The sequence below is a fragment of the Canis aureus genome, chromosome 2, assembly GCF_053574225.1.
Source record: "Canis aureus isolate CA01 chromosome 2, VMU_Caureus_v.1.0, whole genome shotgun sequence".
NCBI classification, from domain to species: Eukaryota; Metazoa; Chordata; class Mammalia; order Carnivora; family Canidae; genus Canis; species Canis aureus.
In genome coordinates, this window is record NC_135612.1 from 18,436,797 (window position 1) to 18,462,409 (window position 25,613).

General features: G+C 36.5%; 1 protein-coding gene and 1 long non-coding RNA gene across 3 annotated transcripts in view; one reads left to right on the forward strand and one right to left on the reverse strand.

Annotated features, from left to right (window-relative positions):
* The window catches only part of LOC144290155 (uncharacterized), a 32,053-nt gene extending 16,970 nt beyond the window's left edge, over positions 1–15,083 (forward strand). Inside the window, exons 1-2 of one of the 2 annotated variants that reach the window (XR_013357971.1) lie at positions 9,859–10,025; positions 12,887–15,083. This is a non-coding gene — a long non-coding RNA (uncharacterized LOC144290155). Of the gene's footprint in view, positions 1–9,858; positions 10,026–12,886 lie in introns of those variants that run through there. The other variant, XR_013357970.1, reaches the window with a different exon arrangement.
* Positions 1–25,613, reverse strand: part of ADGRV1 (adhesion G protein-coupled receptor V1) — a 521,868-nt gene that overhangs the window by 231,091 nt on the left and 265,164 nt on the right. The gene's annotated exons all lie outside the window — the stretch shown is intronic.

The window sequence follows — 25,613 nt, forward strand, 5'->3', positions numbered from 1 at the left end:
TTATGCTCATAACAATTCCTTGAGATTGGTTCAGTAAGTCAACTGCTACCATCATGCAGTTCAAAATTGACAGAGCCAAAATCTGAACCCAGGCAGATTGGAAGCACCGTACACTCAGCAATCTGACCATTATGGGGCCAATCAACAGGACACTTTGAACTGTCCTCTTATGCATAGGGGTTCTCAGCCTAAGCTACTGGAAGACACTTTTTGGAGGAGATTTGGAAGCTTTCCATTTTAATTACTTCCTGACAGGACAAGGGAAAAAAGTATATGACATTGTTTCTGATTCCAAAAATTTAGACTCTTTTGGAGCCTCAGAAAGCTCTAAGAAGACTGAGGCCAAAATAAATACATAAATAAAGGGGATAGACATTATATATTTTGTGTGTAATATCAAAATCCTAATATAACATATGACAAGTCTCAAAGTCAGCTTTTGAGTGATTCATTTTATATTGTTTATATTAATAAAAATTACCATGAGCAAATATAAGCTTTATTCTCTTAGGTAAACCATATATAAAATGATATTAAGAGAACAAATCCAAATAAGACCTTTTAATAGGTTTTGAGTAAATAGAGGTAACTGATCATGGATTCAGCACATGAGTCCTTGATGGGAATGTTTGGATTAAGACACAAACTGGTACATCCTAATGTTTACAGACTATGAAAGAGTTCAAAAGCTAAATGTCTAGTTGTCTGTCTAAAGGAGTCATACCATTGTCAATATATGAAAGTGATATAAATTAAAAATAGAATTCTCATTATGCTACCTATCCCTTTTTCCTGAAGAACTTCACTTAAAAATAGAGCCACTCTGATTTAATAGAATTTACCTTCCTTGGTAAACTCATTCAATGTGTTTAAGATGTCACAGTTCTCTACTATAGATCCTTAAGGTTTTCTAGGTTTATTTGTAGAATGGACAGAAAACACATTAATTGGAACTCTATTTTTCAATATTAAATAATATATGGCCAGTACTCAGCAACCTCTCTGACCTTGGCCACAGCACCTTCTTGCTTAAACATGTCTCTCCAAAGGCAAGGGAAACAAAAGCAAAAATGAACTACTGGGACTTTGTCAGGATAAAAAGCTTTTGCACAGCAAAGGAAACAACCAACAAAACTAAAAGTCAGCCTATGGAATGGGAGAAGATATTTGCAAATGACATAGAAGATAAAGGGCTAGTATCCAAAATCTATTTAGAACTTATCAAACTCAACACCCAAAAAACCAAAAAGTCCAATCAAGAAATGGGCAAAAGACATGAACAGACATTTCTCCAAAGAAGAAATGCAAATGGCTAATAGACACATGAAAAAATGCTCAATATCACTCAGCATCAGGGAAATATAAATTAAAACCATGAGATGCCACGTCACACCAGTCAGAATGGCTAAAATTAACAACTCATGAAACAACAGAGGTTGGCGAGGATGCAGAGAAAGGGAAACCCTATTACATTGTTGGTGGGAATGCAAACTGGTGCAGCTGCTCTGAAAAACAATATGGAGATTTTTCAAAAAATTAAAAATAGAACTACCCTATGACCCAGGAATTGCACTACTAGGTATTTACCCAAAAGATACAAAAATAGTGATTGGGGCACATGTACTTTAATGTTTAAAGCAGCAATGTCCACAAGAGCCAAACTAGAGAAAGAGCCCAGATGTCCATCAACAAAAGAATGGATAAAGGAGATGTGGGGTGTGTGTGTGTGTATGTGTGTGTGTGTGTGTGTGTGTTTGTGTGTATAATGTAATATTATTCAGCCATCAAGAAGAATGAAATCTTGCCATTTGCAATGATATGGATAGAACTAGAGGGTATTGTGCTAAGCCAAATAAATCAGTCAGAGAAAGACAAATATAATGATTTCACTCATGTGTGGAATTTAAGAAACAAAACAGATGAACATAGGGGAAAGAAAGGAAAAATAAAACAAGATAAAAACAGAGAGAAAAGCAAACCATAACAGACTCTTATTATAGGAAACAAACAGGGCTACTGGAGGGGAGGTGGCTGGCGGATAGGGTAATTGGGTGATGGGTATTAAGGAGGGCACTTATAATGGGCGCTGGGTATTATATACAACTGATGAATCACTAAATTCTACCCCTGAAACTAATAATACACTATATGTTAACAAAAATGAATTTAAACAAAGTTTTTTTTAAAAGAAGTAATAGTACAAAGATAATCACTAGAATAAAGATGGAAATCTCCCTCAATGCTCAAAGAAACAATAGTAAAGGCAATAAATCACATAGTGAAAAACATGCAGTGAATGTAGCATCATATACACAGTAAATATAATAAGCATAGGGTCAAACAGGCTCAACTCATATATTAAAAAAAAATCCAAAAGTGAGCAAAGGGGAAAAAAAGGTAAACCAAGAAAAGACTATTTTTAGTCTCTATACCCAGCATGGACCCCAACATGGGGCATGAACTCATGATCCTGAGATCAAGACCTGAGTTGAGATCAAGAGTCAGATACTTAACCAATTGAGCCACTCAGGTATTCCAAGAAACAGACTCTATTAACATTAGAGAACACACTGATGGTTATCAGAGGGGAGGTGGGTAGGGGGATGGGTGAAAAAAGGTGATGGGGATTAAGGAGTGCATTTGTGATGGGCAGAGGGTGCTGTATAAAAGTGTTGAAACGTACTGTACACCTGAAATGAATATTACACTGTATGGTTAACTAGCTTGAATTTAAATAAAAATCTTTAAAAAATGTATGGCTAGTACTTAGTTAATATAAGGACCATCTCATACTAGGTTAATGTCATCTTGTTTCTTATGAGTTGCAAAGTTCAAATACCTGATGAGAATTGTAATAGGAATAGAGAACACTGACAAAAGAACTTGCCATCACTGCTATCAAAGAATATATTCCCAGGATGCCTGGGTGGCTCAGTCGGTTAAGCATCCAACTCTTGATAAAAAATTAGATTTTTGGTCAAAGGCAGTTTCTTGGCATTAAATATAAGAACTGTGAAAAGTATATGTGTGTGCATGTCTCTCTGTGTATATATAAACGTGTTTGTGTGTGTATACACTATACGTTAACAAAATTGAATTTAAACAAAAAGTTTTATATATATAAAAGTATATATATGCAAGTTTGTCCTCCTATCTAAAAGTAGAGCGTTCCTGTTGAGCCTTGCATAAGCTAAAATGGAGTAAAGCAAAGAGGTAGTTACCGTTTTGTAACAGTGAAATCCTCTTCAGATTTCTTTTGGTTAGTCCAAACAGCTACTAGTATAGGTCTTTTGTAAAAGCAAAGTGGCATAAAGTGAATTTTTGGATAGCAAGGAAAACATGTATACATCTTTAAAAAGATTCTTGCAAAGAACTCTCAGATTGAAGGTACTTCTCATGATGCAATCACATGTCATAGGTGACACTTTAAAGAGGAACTTTTTCTTTACTACACTTAGAGCAAAACTCAATGGTGTATATATATATAGGTGTCTGTGTGTGTGTGTGTGTGTGTGTCTACTTCCTCAAAATTAGTTTATATACACTTATGTTATATTTAGGGAAATGGTATACAATTTAATTTTCTAGCAGAAGAGAATTCTTTCCTAAAAATTTATTCTGTTATGATTTCAAATGAGAACCTAGTGATTTAATAAATGGTATTCCATATTTAACTTCTTTAGAATAAACTTCAGAGAAGTCTAAATTCATCTAGTCACTCCCAGATTGAAACCAGCCCCCACTGCGAGTGCCTGTGATCCCCCAAACATTTTCAATCAGATGAGCAGTCAACAACCCTAATCACCAAAGATTTTTTGATCATATACTCAAAATACAGATATTATTTATATGTAATATATATATATTTATTCTCAGAATATATAACTAAACATGAGCAAAAGTAGAAATTTTACAGGTTAAGTCTAAAAGTGAAATAAACACTATTTTTAAATAATACCATGCTCACGGTGCTTATTATCTCAAAGTAAAATACATACATAGAGTGAGGTTTTTCAATAAAAGATATTTATGTGTATCTACCTTTCAAATAGTCTTCTTGGAAATTACCAATATTTGTTGGTGGAATTTCTATTATAATTGCTTAAAATACCATTTATTTTTGCTCTAAGTGTAGTTAAGGAAGAGTTTATATTAGGAGTACTAGCTCTCAGCTGCCTAAGATCTGTAAATGTGGTTGTATCACATGCAGTAAGTACCTTCAATCTGTAGGCTGTAGGCCAGAATATTTTTCAGGCACTTGATCATTTTTTGGGCACTGTTCTGGTTAAAGCTAAAAACACAATCTGTAAATCTAGGCACACATAAAATGCAATTCCTTAAATATGATGAAAGTGAATAAACAGGTCAGGACTCCACTGTCAGCTCTTAAAAGATGTGGAGTTCAGACACCTCCCTCCACAAACCTGTTGCCACATTTGATACGTGAGCATCTGGCATACAGAGTAATGTGGGTCAACCTATAATGGAAATATTTGTAGGATTTATTTATTTTTACTTTAAATATTTATATCTTTCAGTTTTTTGCATTTTAAATAACTGTATTTCTTTTTAAAATTTTAAGATAAAACACATTGAACTGGTCATTGTAATAATTTCTTTCCAACCCAATAAATCATCCTGCATATTTTTGAAGTGCAAACTCCCCATTTCAAAAATGACTGGCACCAAGCCTGAAATAAAAACTTCAACCTATCTAGGAAATCCCTTCACAGATTTATCCTATTTTTTCAGTATTCCCATAAATGAATCACTCATGGTAAGTGAGCTGATTGTTATGACAGAACAAGATGCAGGGCAGGAAACTGAGACTACAATATTTTCTGGTTGGAAATGCAGTCTACGCAAAAAGTTAGTAAGCCAACTATACTGAAAACTAGAGGTCAGCGACCAAATAGATGGTAAACCAGCTACCCTTACAAGCAAAGGATATGAGTGAGAATAACAAGTCAGGAACCTCAGCTAGGCAGAAATTAGAACATACAGGTCATAGGAGCTCAGAAACTAAAGGTTAAAAAAAATCAGGCAGGCAGATGAGAACCCCAAGGCACAATGGCAAGGCTTCTGGAATGGTAACAAGGTCAAGGAGGCAGGAATCAGGAGATCCACTTTAACCAGTACAGGGGTTGGTGAAAGGACAAGGAAACAGATGTGAGGCCCAAGCAACAAAGCAATCTGATACTGAAGCAATTTTGTTATGGCCAGGAAGTTTCTTGCATGTTTCCTACTGGATCCTTTCCCAGAACTTGGCTAGTGTGATCCTGTGCATAGCAGCAGGCAAACTGGGGTGTCTGGAGTAAAGGTAAAGTAAGGAAGGGGGATCAAGGAAATATTCTCCAGAGCCTGTACCTCTGCTATGATGCTCCTAACCTCCTGCAGCACTCTGTCCCCATTCACCCTTAAAATCACACTCATATGCCACCCTCTCCCTTAATCTTTTTTTATCCATCTCAACACATCACTCTCTGAATGTCTATAGCAATTATTTCATCCTCGAGCATTTTAACACAACTGTGTACAGCCCTGTTTTTTTTATCCCCTCATTTCATTTTTTTTTTCTCTGTTTAGCTTCCCCAAAGAGATTCCAAATACCCAAAGAGCTTCGGATTCATGTTATACTTTGATTTTTAGTAGAGTGTTTCTCAAGTGTTTCTGAGAGCTCCTTGAATGCTACGATATCCTTCTTTACCCAAACAAATGCAGAGAAGGGCAAAAGCGCACAATATTTAGTATATAATTGTGTGAGATCAGGTAACTTCCTAAGATAATTATAATAAAATTCTGCTGCTGAATTCAAAGTAAAGGTAAGCAAATAAGAAAAATGGTTTCTGTATCAAAATACAATTGGTCTAGATTTATTCACTTGTGTGAAATGTGAAGAACCAGAATAGAAAACATTGTATACTACTCATTAAAGCATTGATTAGTATCCACCCATGGATGGACTACTGTAACATTCATTCATTCATTTATTGACAAACTCCAGAAATACCTTCGATATCCCTGCTATCAAATAGTCAGCAGACAGTGAGGCAGGTACTAGATGAAGAGAGGGATACAGAGATGAAAAAAACATCATCTCAGCCTTAGAAAAACCCAGAGAATATAAAATATTTCACGGCCACGAAGTCAAGCTGAGAAAAACTGCCCAGCCATTTGATGTTGGGCAATGGAGAATGCATAGTGATTCACCAGGCAAAGAAAGGGAAGAAGCTGTAGCTGTCAGCAGAATCCATAGCAGTAAAGATGTGAGATCACTGGAATTTGGGTGAAGGGCAAGTGGGAGATGTGAAAAAGAGAAGGGATGGAAGAGGAGACCATGGCTTGGTGTTGAAGCATCTACTGTGCTAGAGTTTAGACTTCATCTTGGAAGCACTGAGGAGCCATAGCCAATTTTTAAGTAGCAAGTTAGTAGATTTTATGTGGTTTGGTGGGAAAAAGTAAATTTATTGATTTAGATGATTATTTAATTGCAGGCTGTTACTAAGATAATATGCAAATTCAACTTAAGTGATACAGGACATTCAGGCTTATTCTTTTGTTTCTCAACTTAGCTATTTGGTTTTTTTAAAGATAGATTTTCACACTATCTTTGAGAATAATTCAAAGCACACACACCATTAGGTTGAAAAAGAAATGTCCACAGTAGCCCCATTTAATGTATTAAATAATGACATACCTAATAACTAATTTGCTGATTAATTTAACTTACACTATTTCCTAGTTATATTTTCTTCTTACCTTTGAACAAATTAAGTCCTGACCGGACACTGTGTAGGAATCATGGACCACAGCAGTATTCACTTGCTGAGGTTTGGCAAGTCTATATGCACTTTTCTATACTACTTGAGAATATGGACTACCACTTTATTGAGTTATCCCTGTCCCAATGGATCATTAATCTATTGACTTTTTTATATACTAAAAACCAGAAAGCCAAAAAAGAAAATGTACCCTGATTTGCTTCCTTCTCCATTTAGGGCACATTCTAATATCTTTGTAAAGTATATCTGACAAATGACACATAGTCCACAGTGTGTTCCAAACAAAATATCACTATTCCAAAATTATAGTGCAAGTTACTCAAGTACAAGAAAATACTGTTATTACTTAAACTTGTAGAGAGCTAGTATGATTGTCTCATTTGAAAGAGATAAATATTGCTCAATATTTAAAAAAATAAACTTTGGTGTGTATTGTAAAACAAACATAAGAAATTTATCTGAAATCATGCACAACAATTTCATGGAAATATTTTGGGGTAATGACTTTCAAATGAATACAGGAAGAATGTTATTAAAAAGAACAAAGATTAGGAAATATACTGTAGCACATAATCCTGCAGTGGGGAAGGGAACAGTCTCTTATGATCTAATAGGATTTTTCCATTCTTAACTTGGTTAATCTTAGGCACAAAACAAATAAATCATTCTTGGTTTCTAAAAGTCCATGGTGATACTCAAAGGAAATTAATTCCCGTTGCTAAACATGGTTCATAAAAACATATTATTAAAGTCAGCTTGATGAAAATTCTAGATTTATTACTAGCAAATGGGATATCACTTTTCCCCTAAATTAAGGATTTTCCCATCCTTTTTCAAAGAGTTTCTAACACAAAAGTGACTTTCCAATATTGGGAAATAGGTGTTGCACGTAGTAGAATGGCAAAGGTATGATGTTGGCATAACAGAGAGCTTGTAAACTCAGTGTGGTTTACGGAATTTTCAAAGGCCAGTCCTTGAAAACTGAAAGCAAAGTGCTGCCTTCAGAAAAACCCAGGTACAACATCACTTTAAAATGTGAGGAGAAAAGAGACTGATTCATACTGAACGTGTGATTAAAATTCCTACCAAACAAGCCACTAGCCACTACATTGGAATTGAAATGTTCTCATCACTTAAAAAATATTTATTCTGAACCTAACTGTATAAGGAAGGCAGGAATTGCCCTCTAAGTGTTAAAAATCAAAACAGACTCTTACATGGATGAACATATTAAAATATGGAATTAAACATGCAGAGCAAATATATAAATGGACATGAGGCACTAGTATTTCTCAATTAAAAGGTAGAGCACTGTAGCCAGGAGGCAACATATGTACCTGGGCTGAGGACAGAACAGCTATGGAAACTCTTCCTCCCAACTGAATAAACTATGTGGAAAGAGTGTGGTCTTTGGTCAATCAGAAGAGTTTGATGAAAGATCAAGGATTTCAAAATCTGTTAGAAAGTTCACAAAACAGGTATAATCTGTAAGTTTCCAGAGGTAGATGGTGAGAGAAAAGATGAGAAGTGAGTAAGGAATAGAGTAGGGCTTACAGTTGATTTCTGAAAGGGGGAAATGACTTGGATAACTGATGTGTAGAAGGCAAGGAATCAGTAAAGACTGCATGACTGAAATTTGTGGTCCTCTTGGACTCCTCTTTTTTCGCACAGGCAACATCCAATCCAGCAGCAAATCCTGTTGGCTTTACTTTCAAAATTCAGTGCCGACCCGAAACCTTTTCTCCTGGCTACCAACCCCCTAGTCCAAGCCATCACTATCTTTCCCCTGGACTCTAGCAAAGCTGTCTTCATTGTTTGTGTTCACTGTTCCCACCACCTACTATTCACCACAACCCATCCACCACCCAGCAGCCAAAACTTTATAATGACTTATCACGTTCAGAATGATACAAAAACTGTTTATCATAAGCAAACAGACATTACATTATCTGCCCTCTACTTCTCCATCCATCCCTTCTGTTCCCTAACTTGGCTGTACTGGACTTCCTGCTGGTTTTCAAAGCAAAATCCCAGTTACCTGCAATTTCATGTAACACTGAAACTGGGCTGTGTACAGACACTGCTTAATCTTGTGTCCTCTCTTAGGAGAATTTGCTATTAGCATTGAATTATAGAAATGTATATTTGGGAATAATAACAATGGTGATTTACCTGATTATAGACAAACAATGGAGTATATAATTCAAGCATTTTCAAATTCATCTTTAAGATAAGAACAATAAGCATTTGTTACAGAAAGACAAACGGAAATGGCCTATTGCTGTAAGTGAATACATTCTTTCTGAAGTTCACCAATACTGCACACGTGGGAACAAACAGAAGAGAATGGTGGGGGGGGGGGGAGAGAGAGAGAGAGAGAGAGAGAGAGAGAGAGAGAGAGAGAGAAATAGGGATAGAGATGGGTTGCAGGTGCCAAAATGTGCCAAATATACCTCATGGAGCTAGGAAAAGTGGAGGGGAGAGGGCTCTAGCCTGAGTTGCAAGGTGTGAACAACAAGAACACTAGACTCTGTGGGCATCTATCACCACAAATGACTGTCACATAGACCACGCTCTAGGGTTGTGGCTGAATAAGAAAGTCAGATTCCCAGCATCCTTGTTTTCTTTTCTAATATGTGTTTCACAGAGTGTACTTTCCCACAGAAACCATGCTATGACATGGTGAGGCTTCCTGAATTCTATCTTCACAGAATTCTATCTAATCTGTGATTTTTCTGGGACAATGCATATGTTTAGGAAGGAATATATTGACATCAGCTGAACACTAATTAAAGACCAAAGTTTTGAACTCTATACTTTATCTCCTTGGAAAATATATTTTACATCCTTATCATACATTTGTTTACATATCACAGCCATATATTGGATCAAATTATCTCTTGGAAGAAAACAAAACAGCCTAAATTGTAATTTAAAAAACTATTTGCATCCTAATCCTCTGAGTATGATTGAACTGCTAAAATCCAAAGCAACTACAAATCAGAAGCTGATAATTATGTAAGTAGTCTGAGCAAAAGTCAGATGGGTTCACACTCATTCCCAAGGGGAGAGCTCTTTGGTACAAAGGTTTGAAGGCAATAGAGGTGGGGCTAGAGATATCACACCACATGAGGAAGGTAGCTGAATTTCTCAACTTTGGTCTAGATGAATACTTGACTGTATTCACTTACTTCCATTGGTCTGAACCTGGCCAGAATCTGAAAAATATACCTTCCTATACAGGTAAGGTCAGAACTAAGGCAAATCTAACTGCCTTGAAATGTTCCCCATTTATGAATAATCATAATTTAACCTGTTAAAAGTACTTACAACTGTGCCTTTGTCTCATTTAAACCACTATGAAATCAACTGACAATCATGTTTTCTGCTTGGGCCTAGTGTCCAAAAAGAATCCGTAACTAGGAACCAGGAAAGTCCCTGATTTGGAGGAAGTCTAATGTTCTTGTCCCAAAGTGACTAGACTTTGCAAACTTGAAATTATTACATCTCCTGAGGAACAAAGTAGCAAAATCTTTAAGAATGAGGGGACTTGCTGGGGGAGAAAATTTTTTTTTTTTTTTTTTTGAAGGACATGTGAGACTGATTGAGATTGTCTTTTTTTTTTTATTTTATTTTTATTTATTTATTTATTTTTTTTATTGGTGTTCAATTTACTAACATACAGAATAACACCCAGTGCCCGTCACCCATTCACTCCCACCCCCCGCCCTCCTCCCCTTCTACCACCCCTAGTTCGTTTCCCAGAGTTAGCAGTCTTTACGTTCTGTCTCCCTTTCTGATATTTCCCACACATTTCTTCTCCCTTCCCTTATTTTCCCTTTCACTATTATTTATATTCCCCAAATGAATGAGAACATATAATGTTTGTCCTTCTCCAACTGACTTACTTCACTCAGCATAATACCCTCCAGTTCCATCCACGTTGAAGCAAATGGTGGGTATTTCTCATTTCTAATAGCTGAGTAATATTCCATTGTATACATAAACCACATCTTCTTTATCCATTCATCTTTCGTTGGACACCGAGGCTCCTTCCACAGTTTGGCTATCGTGGCCATTGCTGCTAGAAACATCGGGGTGCAGGTGTCCCGGCGTTTCATTGCATCTGTATCTTTGGGGTAAATCCCCAACACTGCAATTGCTGGGTCGTAGGGCAGGTATATTTTTAACTGTTTGAGGAACCTCCACACAGTTTTCCAGAGTGGCTGCACCAGTTCACATTCCCACCAACAGTGTAAGAGGGTTCCCTTTTCTCCGCATCCTCTCCAACATTTGTGGTTTCCTGCCTTGTTAATTTTCCCCATTCTCACTGGTGTGAGGTGGTATCTCATTGTAGTTTTGATTTGTATTTCCCTGATGGCAAGTGATGCAGAGCATTTTCTCATATGCATGTTGGCCATGTCTATGTCTTCCTCTGTGAGATTTCTGTTCATGTCTTTTGCCCATTTCATGATTGGATTGTTTGTTTCTTTGGTGTTGAGTTTAATAAGTTCTTTATAGATCTTGGAAACTAGCCCTTTATCTGATATGTCATTTGCAAATATCTTCTCCCATTCTGTAGGTTGTCTTTTAGTTTTGTTGACTGTATCCTTTGCTGTGCAAAAGCTTCTTATCTTGATGAAGTCCCAATAGTTCATTTTTGCTTTTGTTTCTTTTGCCTTCGTGGATGTATCTTGCAAGAAGTTACTATGGCCGAGTTCAAAAAGGGTGTTGCCTGTGTTCTTCTCTAGGATTTTGATGGAATCTTGTCTCACATTTAGATCTTTCATCCATTTTGAGTTTATCTTTGTGTATGGTGAAAGAGAGTGGTCTAGTTTCATTCTTCTGCATGTGGATGTCCAATTTTCCCAGCACCATTTATTGAAGAGACTGTCTTTCTTCCAATGGATAGTCTTTCCTCCTTTATCGAATATTAGTTGCCCATAAAGTTCAGGGTCCACTTCTGGATTCTCTATTCTGTTCCACTGATCTATGTGTCTGTTTTTGTGCCAGTACCACACTGTCTTGATGACCACAGCTTTGTAGTACAACCTGAAATCTGGCATTGTGATGCCCCCAGATATGGTTTTCTTTTTTAAAATTCGCTGGGGGAGAAATTAACTCCTGCCCATTCTAATAATTTCTGCAGGTGGAAAATGGTGTTTGTTGGATGGGGCTGGGGGGTGGGGATCCCTGAAAGTAAGTTTCCCAAAACCTAACATTATTCTGGGTGGTGGTAATATAAGACCATTATTTTTTTCTTTGTAATTTTTTGTATGTTTTAATTCTTCTCCTTTTAAAACAAGGATCACAAATGCATATGCCTATAAGGCCCAATAGCTAATGTAAGTGAGTGAGGCCTGCAGGACAGGAATTGTCAAACCAGCAAGCACATACTCATGTCAAGAGGCAGCTGTTCCCTGCAGCCGGTTCATAACTGCTGCAAAGAAATGCAAGTAGTGGTGCTATCAGGTTTAAATTTTTTTTGAAGTAAAAATATAGATTTCTGTTTAAATTTCCTGATTTTTAAATCTTGGCAAATGATTAAAAAAAAAAACCCTCTGTGAAGGGCCAAACAAAAGGGATTTTCAAAGGTGATTTTGCCTATAAAGTTCAAGGTACATATTTGTCTATTTATTTTGTATACAAATCATATTCGCATTAAAGTCTGAGAAGCATGGCTTTAGATCAAAGAAAAGAATGGCAGTAGTCTATATGCAGAAGTCTGGGCATCCAAGCAATGCTTTTCAGAGAACTATTAAATCCTCATCTCAGTGGAGATATTCCTGTTTAAGAGCAGACATTCTAAAGTATTACTTCCAGTTTAGTAAAATTTATTACATTCTATTTATCATTGAGTCTCTATCCCATGTTAACAGATTAAACAAGATTGGTGGAGTGACATCTAAAACAGGGACTAGGTGATATAACTTTACTCAAATAGTAAATAAAAGAAGTATGTGTGTTCTTCTTATATATACTGTCTATCCAATATGAAATTTGTGGTGTGAAAAAGTACATGGACTAGTCAGTCAAAGAAGAGAAAACAGAAGGATCAATCAGCACAAAGCCATACTCTCTCTCTTTTTTTCTTTTTCAAGTAGGCTCCATACTCAGCATAGAGCCCTGTTTCGAACTCAAACTCATGACCCTAAGATCAAGAACTGAGCTGAGATCACCACGTGAGCCGGAATCAAGACTCGGATGCTTAACTGACTGAGCCATCCAGGCCCCCAGCCATATCCTCTTCTAAAGAACTGATGGCATCACCCCAGGTAGAAGTTGGTGAGGTCCATTAGATGATGGAGAAGGTTAGCTGGCTCAAACTCCAACAGGCTAAAATGCAAGAAGCTCACTCTTGATACCAGACTGCTCAATGAAGTAGTTAAGATTAAGGAAGTGGCAGGGGTATGGAAGGGATGGAGAGTAAAAATCTGGAAGGTACAGGTGGTGGGCAGAGCATGCCTGGAGAAACCTAAAAGTCCATTCAAAGAAAGGAGAAACCAAAAGTATCTGCAATGGAAAGATTAGTAGTAGGGTGCAAAGAGGATGAAATGAGGCAGAGAGACAAAAGTCTGAATTCTTGTATTAGAGAGGTGCTGAGGTCACAGCCAGCAGAGAACAGGGCCTGAAGTTAGACCCTGGGAAACAAGCAAGAATGTAGGCTCTTGGTATGGGAAGAGACAGACTAATAACAGGTTTCCAGATTCAGCCAAGTTTTCTCAACTTTGTTGCTTTTGGCCACATAGGGGATGTTTACCTATTGAAGGCCAGATAGAGTAGAGAACAAAACCTCAGACAGGTACGGAGAGTGATCTGTTCCCTAAGTAGACTCAAGGCCAGAAACAGTATCTCCAAGGTCTGGTGGTTGACCTGGGACAGAGCAGCCTATCTTCAACTGCAGGTGAAAAATACTGTGATTGATTTGCCAGTAAGTTCGCTGTCTGATGTTATTTCTGCTAAAACCCGCATCCAGGAAGTTCAACTGTTTCATTTATTTTGCAAACAGGGTATGATCAGGAAACTATTTAAAGAAAGAGTTAAAAAAGAAAAAAGTTTTGCAGAAGCTAAATACTTTTTTTTCCAATTCATGTGTGACCTTTGAACTTTATGTTTACATAAAAAAGACAGGCAGCAGCAGAGTCTGCTCTAATCTTTAACCATAACTGATTTCCAAGAACCTGTGACACTATTCCCAGTTCCTTTGGTTTGGTTACTTTCAACTGGTTACCAGCATTTAAACTTAATCGAGCATGCTAAAAATCAGACACAATGAAAATGCTAACCTACATGAAGTTGTGAAACTTTTTGTTCGGAGGGAAGTGTTTCAGCAAATCCCAAATCCCAATGATGACATGGCTGCAAAAGTGAGAAGAATAATGACTCAACGCTGACTAAGGGAATTCAGCTGTGGAACTTGTCTGTTCACCAGACTTTAAAAACAAATTTCGATGACCAACTTGAAAAGCAAGAGGTAAATTAAAATATGTTAAGCACATAAAGCAATGAAATGACCACTGAGGACCCAACAAAGGTGAATTGCTGAGATCCTCCACTTCTTGGCCCAAGCTCAGTGATTGAAGTCATTGGCTACTCTTATGTTCTGATTCTAGACAGAACGTGTTATCCATTCTCTTTGTCTGCAAAGGATTTTCAGCATCAGCTAGTCAACCATGACAAAAGGAAACCAACTTGAAAGTCACATGAACACTCTGAAGTGTTCTCAGGGATTAAGGCATATGAATGTACCTAGGTGACAATGGAACTCGAAGCACTTGGAAAAGTAACGCTGCACCCACTTACACAAGAGTGTTTCTTAGGATACTTGCCAAACAATTTTGTTCACCTGAAATTCTCTGTCTTACTTTCAAGATCCCGCTGGGCCTGGAGGCAACTGGTTAAGGCAAAGGGAAAGGCAATCAACCCCAGGAAAGTCAGATTCAGGTCAATCAGCAGGGGCTGAGTAGACAGGGCAAGCCACCTTCTGACCTCCTCCATCACTACTGCTACAGGCTAAGTAAGTCACAGTGAGTCCCTGAAGCTGTGCTTCCTTATTCTATGGTGTTAAGCTACATGAGCACACCATCCTATTTACACATTCTCTAAAGGAAAAAAAGTTTCTTAACCTCTTACTAAGCAAATATGAGCCAAAGAGAGCCTTAGAGACAAAAATAATAGCCTTCAAAGAAGGAATATTTGTGTGTTCAGATGAATAAAGCCAGTAAATGTAGAGGCAAGTAAATTTTCGTCATCTGGGATCTCCTAAAAAAGGAAAATAAATGTATTTCTCTCCTCCTCCCACTTTTTTCTTTTCCTGATTGCTAACTGCACATAGGTAAAAAATTATTTTCAAGCTGATCTAGTCCTGATATATTATTAAGATAGTAGAATGCAAAATGTCCAAGTACCTTTTGGGGATACAAAAGGAAAAACTTGGCTGTCAATGAGAGTTAACATACTGAATGCTGATATTTTGTGAGGCACTGTGCTAATAAGCCTGTGGTACTTATGGACTCCTCATATAATGAATTTAATTCTAAAGCATATGAAAATTACATACATATATATGTTCATCCACACTTTACTATTCTGAACACTTAACAGGATATTATTCAAATTTCATAGTTGATGAAACAGGTATGAAATTAATAAATAGCAAGTAAGGCTATAAAATACACATCTCCTGTTTCTGTATCAACACTGACAGTACATCATATTTATATATGATATAAATGGTATATATATGATATCTCTCCTTCCATAGGTTAATTTTCATTTGTCTGAACTCAACTTATAAAATTAACTTTTAATTTATATTATAAATGTTTATATTTATACAAAATATATATTAAATGTGCTAAACTTCATGCTGGCTCAGGGGCATTCTGGATTCAATACTATTTGTCTCAGGTAAGACATCTTCCTCTTTAAAACACAGGTACAAACGACAGAAAATGAAGGAGTCTTAATGAGAAGTAGCTATTTTGGAAGTAAATACACATAAAAGAAATCATTCTGTAAAGCTGGGACTCAAATTTCATAATCTGTCTGAACTTTAGGTCTGTGCTTCCTGGGCCTTCATAGTCTACACCCTGTGTTGGTCAGCTTGCCAACAAGATTGTACCATAAGGGGCATTTCACCCTGGCAGTCCTCTCCTTGTGCATTCAATACTGTTTTGTGCTGGTAAGGACAAGAAGTTCTTAACAAGAATATATTTTAGGTTTTTTCTTGAGAAATCAGACTGCTTATTTTTTTCACTCACAAAGGATATTTACTTTACTATGCTAGTTTCACTTCTAATATTTATATATATTGAAATCATAAAGATAAAAACATAGCAGTCAAGGACCAAATACATTGAATGGTTGTCAGTTGTCTCAATTCTGAAGAATGAACCCCAATGTTTAGACACTAAGTAGCGAATAATTTGCTGCAACATCAGATTTTAAATTTTATCACTTCAGGAGAAATTTAGTTCAAGAAACATAAAGGGATAAATTTCTTTCCTTAGACTTTGAAATATCTCAGAAATGTCAGATCTACTGCATTTAAACTAATTCACGGTAGTTTAAAAAAGTATATATTCCTTGGGGTGCCTGGGTAGCTCCATCACTTAACAATCTGCCTTTGGTGAAAGTCATGTTCTTGAGTTCTGAGATGGAGCCCCACTTGGAGTCCTGAGTCAAGCCCTGTGTCAGGCTCCCTGTAGCGTGTAGAGCTCCCTTGGAGAGCCTGTTTCTCCCTCTTCCTTTGCCCCTGCCCCTACTCGTGTTCCCTCTGTCTCATCTCTCTCAAAAACAAAATATTTTATATGACTATATATATATTCCAACAATTTACATTTTCAACTGCGGTAAATCCATTTAGTTTGACTGATAGTCCACCATTTAGAAGCTGGCGTTCAAAGACTTATCTGCAACCCTATAGGCACTCCTAAGCCTAGATATAGGACAGCACATCTCATTCTAATAAGAGTACAAATCTATAAACAAAACAGCTTCCAGTTCAACTATTTGCATAAAATTAATAGATAAATGCAGTATTCAATTAAGGCAAAGTGTAGATACTATCTTATTGATATGTTACTCCTGCTTGCTTACCAATGCCTTACATGATCTTGGCTGTAAGCTCCATGTTATTTATACTACATCTCTCAAACTGGAGACATCATCAGCAAATTAAGTTATTTCAAATATAAGTAGCCAAAACAATGACATGTTCAGCAGCTAGTCCTTTAATGTGAAATTTTACTCTGTTACAAAGAGGCAGATGGTCTATGTATTTTACTAAACTGAGAAAAAAGAAAATAAATTTAAAAATTTAAAGACATGCTATGCCAAGGCCCTGCCTACCTCTTAACCCCATTTTCTAAGGCTTCCTATCTTGTACACTAAGTGATGGTTATCCTGTCCTATCTGTTTCTCAAGCATTTCAAGCTTGTTCTAGCCTCTGGGCCTTCCTTTGCACTTTCTATTTTCTCTGCCTCAAACATTCCTGGCTCAATTTTTGCATTTCCTCTCAGTTCACATGTCATTTCCACAATGATGCCTTCTCTAACGGCAAATCCCTCCAACTGATTTTGACCATAACACTCACTACTACCTGACGTGTGTTTATTTACCCCCTTATGTCAGTGTCAAATGCTAAGGTATTTTATGCTCAGAGTAGAAACCTTGCCTTTTCCTGTTTACCACTGTGAACATGGTCACTTGGCCTTTATTGGAAACTCAATAAATACTGATTAATGTAGTGAATGGAAGCATTCTGATTTAAGGACCAAATTTAGGAAACAAGACCTTGCTTCTTAATACTGACATTCCTAATTTAATTAAAATATATCTGAAGGGGATACCTGGGTACCTCAGCAGTTAGGCTCCGGGTGTGATCCAGGAATCCTGTGATCAAGTCCCACATCGGGCTCTCCCTCTGTGTCTCTCATGAATAAATAAATAAATAATCGTTTAAAAATTATCTTGAAGAAATTCAAGGTAAATAATAAATTAGGTTCCACAATTGTTCTTGGGAATAGATACCTGGGACCCTGCACCCTGTCATGTGCTATGCCCATGTCTGGGTGCTATGCCAGTTACACTCAGGGAGCCTGATGGAGTCTGAGAGGTCAATGTGCCTTGCAGCGTCAGACTGATGCACTCTTAACAAAGTCATGAAATATCAGGGAAATAAAGAATTATCTCGGAAAGGGAACAGTCAAAGCTTATTAAGCTACTGAGTTTTGTCAGTTATGTCAGCCAACATACAGTGGCCCCCACTACCCTTAGAAGTCTTCAACTCACTAAGCAAAGGCAAGCTAGTTCACCAACTCATTTTATATCCTGCTGTGTTATAGGTGCAATTAAAATTACATTAAATTGTGCAGGTATTCCTGATGTTTTGTAAAGTGATCAGCAAGAGCAGATGGGGGAAGGCAGGGGTATGAAAAGAATAATGAAATTGAATACAGATCTGGGAGTTTGAAGGAGGTCTGAGAATGATGAGAACCTTTGCCAAACCTTAAGCCTTAGAACATACTGCTTCTTCCTTGGGAACAGCATGTGCTACAGGGTGGGGCAAAGTGATTTTACTGCCAGATTTTTGATGCTGTGCTCAATTTAGTTTTCATTGTTTGCAATGGGGGCTTATTTTGAGTCACATACTCTATTACTAGTAATATAGGAGAACATCTATTAATATTTTGAGTCTTCATTAGAGTTTAAGTATAAGCTATAATTTAGCTTTAGATGATCTTTTAAAAGTATACTGAATTTCTAAGTGGGATTTATTTTTACATTCAAATCCTCCTTTTTATGTCTCCTCATACCAGTTTTCAAAGCAACACTGGTGAAAAATTTTAAAAATGCATCTACACCTAAAATATTGGAAATGCATTGAGAAGTGTGAATAATAACAATCTCCATAAGAACAACTTTTTGCTACAGTAGAACTTGTGAAAAATAAACATTGAATTAGCTGATCTTTCTTAACATTGTTTATTTTTTTATTTAGAGAGAGAGAGACAGAGAACATGCACATGTGCATGAGCATGGGTGAGGGGCAGAGGGAAAGGGAAAGAGAATTTTAAGCAGGCTGCATGCCCAGCATATAGCCCAAGTGAGGCTCGATCCCTGAGATCATGACTGACCTGAGCCGAAATCATGAGTCTGATGCTTACCCAACTGAGCCACCCGGGTGTGCCCCTTATTAATTCTTTTTTTAAAAAATATTTTATTTATTTATTCATTAGAGCACAGAAACAGAGAGGCAGAGACACAGGCAGAGGGAGAAGCAGGCTCCTCACCAGGAGCCTGATGCGGAACTCGATCCCAGAACCCTGGGATCACGCCCTGAGCCAAAGGCAGACGCTCAACTGCTGAAACACCGAGGTGTCCCCCCTTATTATTAATTTTTGAGTATAACTTTTTTTTTTTTTTATGATAGTCACACAGAGATAGAGAGAGAGGTAGAGACATAGGCAGAGGGAGAAGCAGGCTCCATGCACCGGGAGCCCGACGTGGGAGTCGATCCCGGGTCTCCAGGATCGCGCCCTGGGCAAAGGCAGGTGCTAAACCACTGCGCCACCCAGGGATCCCCTAATTTTTGAGAATAAAACTACATATAATAGATTCAGATTCTTTTATAATATGCTTAAGGTTTAACTGATACAGATGGTTATCTTTTGTTCTGAAACTCTCATAAATACTTATATACCTACTAAACACGTACACACTGAGGGATGAAATCTATCAGATTTAACAGAAAGTTCTTAAAGTACAGATATTTATCTATTAAAGGTTTTATTTTTAAGTAATCTTTACCCCCCAATGTGGAGCTTGACTCCATGACCCTAAGATCAAGAGTTGCATTTTTTACCAACTGAGCCAGTCAGGCACCACAATATAGAGGACATTTCTTTTTTTTTTTTTTTTAAGATATTATTTATTTATTCATGACAGACACACAGAGGCAGAGATATAAGCAGAGGGATAAGCAGACTCACTGTGGGGAGCCTGATGCGGGACTCAATCCCAGGACCCCGGGATCATGCCCTAAGCCAAAGGCAGATGCTCAACCAATGAACCACCCAGGCGCCCCTATAGAGGGCATTTCAAGGAAATGCAGTATTGTTACTTTCAAATGCTGGTAATAAAGTGTTAAGTAAATAATGCTTTTAAAATTATTATTCAATAAATTGTAAGACTTATGTAATCAGCCCATAAATTTTAGGCAAATGGCTAATGTGGATTTATGGGTTGATTATACAAGTCTTAAAACCTGATTTTAAATAGCCTAAATATATTTGGTAGCTAGCCTTCAAAATGGCCTCAATAACATCCAGATCCTACAGTAAATCAGGTGTGTAGTCCCCTCCCAGAGTGAACCAGGATTGTTCTGAGTGACAGCAGAATTTGGGAGAATAAATGGTATATGACTTCCAACATAATTCAGTTTTCATTTTGATCATGCTCATTCTCTCTCTTGTAGCATTCTTTCTGCAGGAAGCTCAACACTATGTTGAACAAACCCAGAAAAAGGCCAAAACATGAGGGTCTGAGGCCTTCTGACAATATATCAGTGAGGAATTTGGCCTTTGGCCACTGGGCATATGAGTAAGCCATCTTGGGAAGAGAATTTTTAGTGAGGTCAAGCATTGTAGCCCTCACCAATCATGTGACTGCAACATCATGAAACAACCTGGGCCAAAATCACCCAACAAAGCCACTCTTGCATTTCTGACCTTCAGAATTAAATGTCTGTCATTTAAACTGCTAAGTTGTGGTATAATTTGTTATGCAGCAATAGGTAACCAATACAAACATCCTCTTGTAATTTAGCTGCCGTCTTATCCCATGATGGCCAAAAGCCAAAGTCAACTGGCTAAGTTTTGATTGAAGATTATAGTTAGAAATAAGCTGTGTTTTGGACATTTCTTAAGGAAAGAATGAGTATGTAAGAATTACTTAGACTTAGTGTCTAATACTTTTATATCCTGGTTTGGAATTTACCTGTGCAGTATTAATGAATGGTGTTAACATACAAAAAAAATATGTAAAAGTCTAGAAGATACAAATTCATCTTTTGTGAGAGGAAAGAGATCAGTGGTTGGGCTGGAAATGAGGGAGTGAGGTGAAGGATTACCAGAAGGTGAGAGGAAATTTTGGGAGGTGATGGGTATGTTCACAATATTGATTGTATTGATGATTTTACAGGTGTACATACGTGTCAAAACTGATCAAACTGTACACTTTAAATGTGTATACATTTTTTCAAATATGTTTCAATACAGATGTTTTAATTTTTAAAAAATTTTTAAAAGATTTATTTATTTGAGAGAGACAGAGAGAGAGAGAGAAAGAGAGAGAGGAGGGGCAAAGAGAGAGAATCTTTAAGCAAACTCCCCGCTGAGTACAGAGCCTGATGTGGACTCAGTCTCATGACCCATGAGATCATGACCTGAGCTGAAACCAAGAGTCGGACACTTAACCAACTGAGCCACCCAGGTGCACCAATATAGTTATTTTAAACTATCTGACTACTGTAGGGGTGTGTTAGTGGCTCAGTTGGTTAAGCATTTGCCTTTGGCTCAGGTCATGATTCCAGAGTCCCGGCATCGAGCCCTGCATTGGGCTACCTGCTTATTGGGAAGTCCGCTTTTCCCTTTGCTCCTCACTCCACACTCACTCACTCACTCTCCCTCTCAAATACATAAATAAAATCTTTAAAAAAAATCTGACTACTGTATCCACAATTTACCTAATTTTCAAATTGCCATAAATTTCAAATTGCCAGGTCTGAATGTTATTAGACTTTGTTACTTTGGGATCTAGAAAATTAAGAAACCAATAGTTTCATTACATATTATTCTATCCTTTTATCCCTGAAACGTTTCATAAACTAATATAATCTGTGTTGGAAAATCTGAATCAGAGTACTAGTATAATCAAATCAAGGATCTTCTTAAATATTAAAATTCATTATGGGAAACATGTTGAGAAATATAGTGAGAACTTCAAAGCACAGGAATTGAACAGATCCATCCATAACGATTTTTTAAATCCACAAAAGATTACCTGATACTTTCCTCAAAAACCTAAATTCTAGTCAACACTGTCCAGGAAAATTGACCCTTTAGCTTTTAAATCCTAATGGGTAAAATTAAAGTTGCATTTTTTGCTGTGAACTCATAACTTTTCAATGTAAATAAGAAAACTATCTATTATAGATGATATAATCATATATATCATTTGCCCATGTTAAAATCAAGGTTCCCATGTTAATTAAATTAAGTAATTATTAAAGATAGCACTGCATGCCAAATTAAATATTATATATATACATAAACAATGACAGCAGATGGGTTTATGCCATTTGCCTCCTTATATTGGCAATAACATCACATTTAACCTAAAATAGGTTAAAAGACACCGAAAATAGAAATCATTCTAAGATTAAGAAAAATGGTACTTTTATATAATATTCAAGTAAAGTTTTACTGACATAATTTTCATAACATATTCAGTAAAACATTTAAAATATAATATCCTATATGATATTTTATTATATTGTCACACCATAATCATCCTCTATTGTCATGAAGCTGGAGAATTTTCTCTCCAAATATATTTTCCATCTTTTAAAAAAAATAAATGGGATGCTATTATTATTTTAATTCTACCATTTACACTTTTATGATTAAAATGTTACTGCAAGTAATTGGTTTCCTTATAGTAACATGTGCATACTAATTTTCTTAATCAAATATATTTAAAATATTGCTATCCCTTTTTAATTGCTGAATCCCAAACATGATTCCCTAGCTTGATAATGAAACCTAAATTGATTTTTAAAAATTATGAAATATTGAAAACATTATGAAAATGACAACATAATGCATTATTTATACATTATTTATATGTAATATAAATAATATATAAAATAATAATATATAATAATAAAAAATATAACCAGCTACTCCTCATAAGAGTAGGAAATATAAGAAATAAACATTTTTCCAAATTTTCTTCAAATTTTTGTTGTTTAAAGAAATAAAATTTTACAGGTACAGATAAATCTTATTCTTCTGTCACTTCCTCCTAGAGGTAAAAAGTGAGTTTCTTTATATTTTAATTTCATATGCTGGAATACAGTATTGTATGTTTTGTTTTAAGCAAAGAACATTAAAGGCATTCCCAGAAAGGACAATTATTAGGGGATGTCAATTAAAGTAACAGAGAGCTACTCTGTCACCTACCAGACTGAAAAAAATTAGAAGTCTGACAACAGACTTGACGTGGAGGACAAAAAGCAACTTATGTACCACAGATATAAATTGGTACAATGTCTTCAGAGAATAATTTATTTATTTATTTATTTTAGTAAAATTGAAGGTATTCCTATGCTATGGCCCAGAAATTACCCTTCTAGGTATTTACCCAAGAGAAAGTGTCACACTTAAATACCTCAGGAAGCATGGAAAAGGATTGTGTTAACAAATGTAACAGCCAATACTTGTACCATGCCCCCAAGCATCAGGCACTGCTGAGTCCTTCCTGTGTTTTTACTCTATTATGCTCATAACATACCTACCCCCTAGAAAACGTACTGCATTTTACAGATGAGTAAACTGAGGCATAGTTTATAACTTGTCAAAGTTGCATAATTGGTGGAACCACAAACACAAGCAATCCAGTTCTGGAGTCTGTTAACCATTATGCTGCATGGGTCCCAGAAACACTGCATGGAAGATCGAAAGTGTGGAAAGCATCCAAGTGTCCATCAAAACAGGAAGGAACTAACAGGCCACAGTACATTCACGCAGAGCAGAACAGCACAGCCACAAGGATGCAAGCCAGACTGCACACAGGAGCTTGCGTACATTTCAAAAACCTAACATAGGGAGAGCAGACAAGGTGAAAGATGATTTGTACTGTTCAATACCTAAAGTTATCTTTATGATTTATTTCCTATAGCTAAAAGAGCTAAAGCAATCTCAAGTTATGTTAATGAAATTAAAGAATCAAGAGCAGAAAAAAGGGGGAGCCTTTTTTCCCCTTGGAGTTAAGAAGTGATAATACCTTGAATAATGTGCCAGTTCCAGGAATTGCAAGACTGATCAACTAGACTGGATTTTGAAGTAAGCAGCCAGAATGATGAAGGATTTTTGTAGTGGTTTACAGTATGCATGCAAAGTCTCTCAAAGGAGGGAATAGGCTGCTTTTAAGTGTGCAAGAAAAGACAATGTTTTCCATCATCCCCCTCTTTCCTCACAGGCTTCCCATCAAATATGTGGGTACGTACTTATGATAGGGTTTATCTTTTTGACTTAGGACAATTATCTTCATACAAAAACACTAATAAATACTTTAACAACTCTTTAACTTTATATACATCAGATAGCGTTTTCTCAAGTACATAGAAGGATGTTAAATCCCAAGTTACGCATTAAAAAATATTCATAGAAAACCATATAATAGTAAAAAAATATGGCTACTTTTACCCAAACAGAAAACGTGAACAAATGATTAAAAAAATACATTTTAATTCTGTTTTATACTTTAGAGTCTTAGAAGACAGGTCTACCAAGGAATTTCCCCCTCCTACCAAAATATCAACAAAAAAGTAATCTCTAAAAGAATATACTGACTTAGGAGGAGATTTCAGCTCTGAAAGCAATGATCCGTACAAGGTCATAGCATTAAGCTCTTTTTCCTCACTACCCAAATGAGCCTTCTCTGCATAATGAACAATGGAGACCTGATGTTGACATCAGTTCATCTAGACCATCAGCCTCCATAGAGCAGGATTACTCTTTATAGAAAAGCAGTCAATCTAAAACAAAGATCTCTGCTGAGAAAAGACTGTTCTAATAAAGACCAAACTTTGAAAGATAAATAAGTTAAATGAGTGCTGACACACATGGCTAAAATGTTAATTTTCATGGTAACTTAATGGACATATAAGTGGGGGTATATTAAATGTTAATTACTCTTAATCTTAGCTGTTGAAAAAATGCTTTAGGTTTGGGTGTGGCAACTCCTTTTGAAAAACTTGTTGGCACTCCATAGACTTTGCTATGATTTCTTTCCAACATCGGACACACCTTGTTCAAAAGACAAATGACTCATAAGAGGCCACAATCCAAAATGTGATACTCAGCTTTCAACTTGCTAATGATACCCCAGAAGTAGCCACAGCTTACGCTGTGAGAAAAAAAAGCAGACAGGGGATTAAAAATGATAGCTTCTTTATTTCACTAGAATCAGTTGTGCAAGAATTGTAAAAATACAGTTTAAAGAGTGTCAGATAAGGTAATGAGGAGAAAGGCCACAGGCGGGTTGTGAAAGTGTGCCAACGTCAATACAGGTTACTCAATATTTGTACCACTTAACAAAAATAAGCCAAGCATAGAAGGTGAAAATGGCTAGATCAAGGTAGAAAGCATACCTGAAATGAATATAACATTGTGTTTCAACTATACTTCAATAGAGAAAGAAAGAAAGAAAGAAAGAAAGAAAGAAAGAAAGAAAGAAAGAAAGAAAGAAAGAAAGAAAGAAAACCCAAAGGACCTCATGGAAGAGCTGACTAAGCAAATTTGTACTACAACGATTAGAAACACCAAATGACTGACACCTGGTATTCAGTCTCTAACACCTTATGTATTATCAGTGAAAAAGGTCAATTAGGACATATTTCTTCCTCCAAAGTCCATAAGCATATTTATGCATATTTTAACATTATTTCAATTGTACACATTTTTTTATTTTAAATACTGGCACCAGACACAAAAGGTTGCTATTACTTATTTATTTATTCATTCTTTCAATACAATTTTGTGA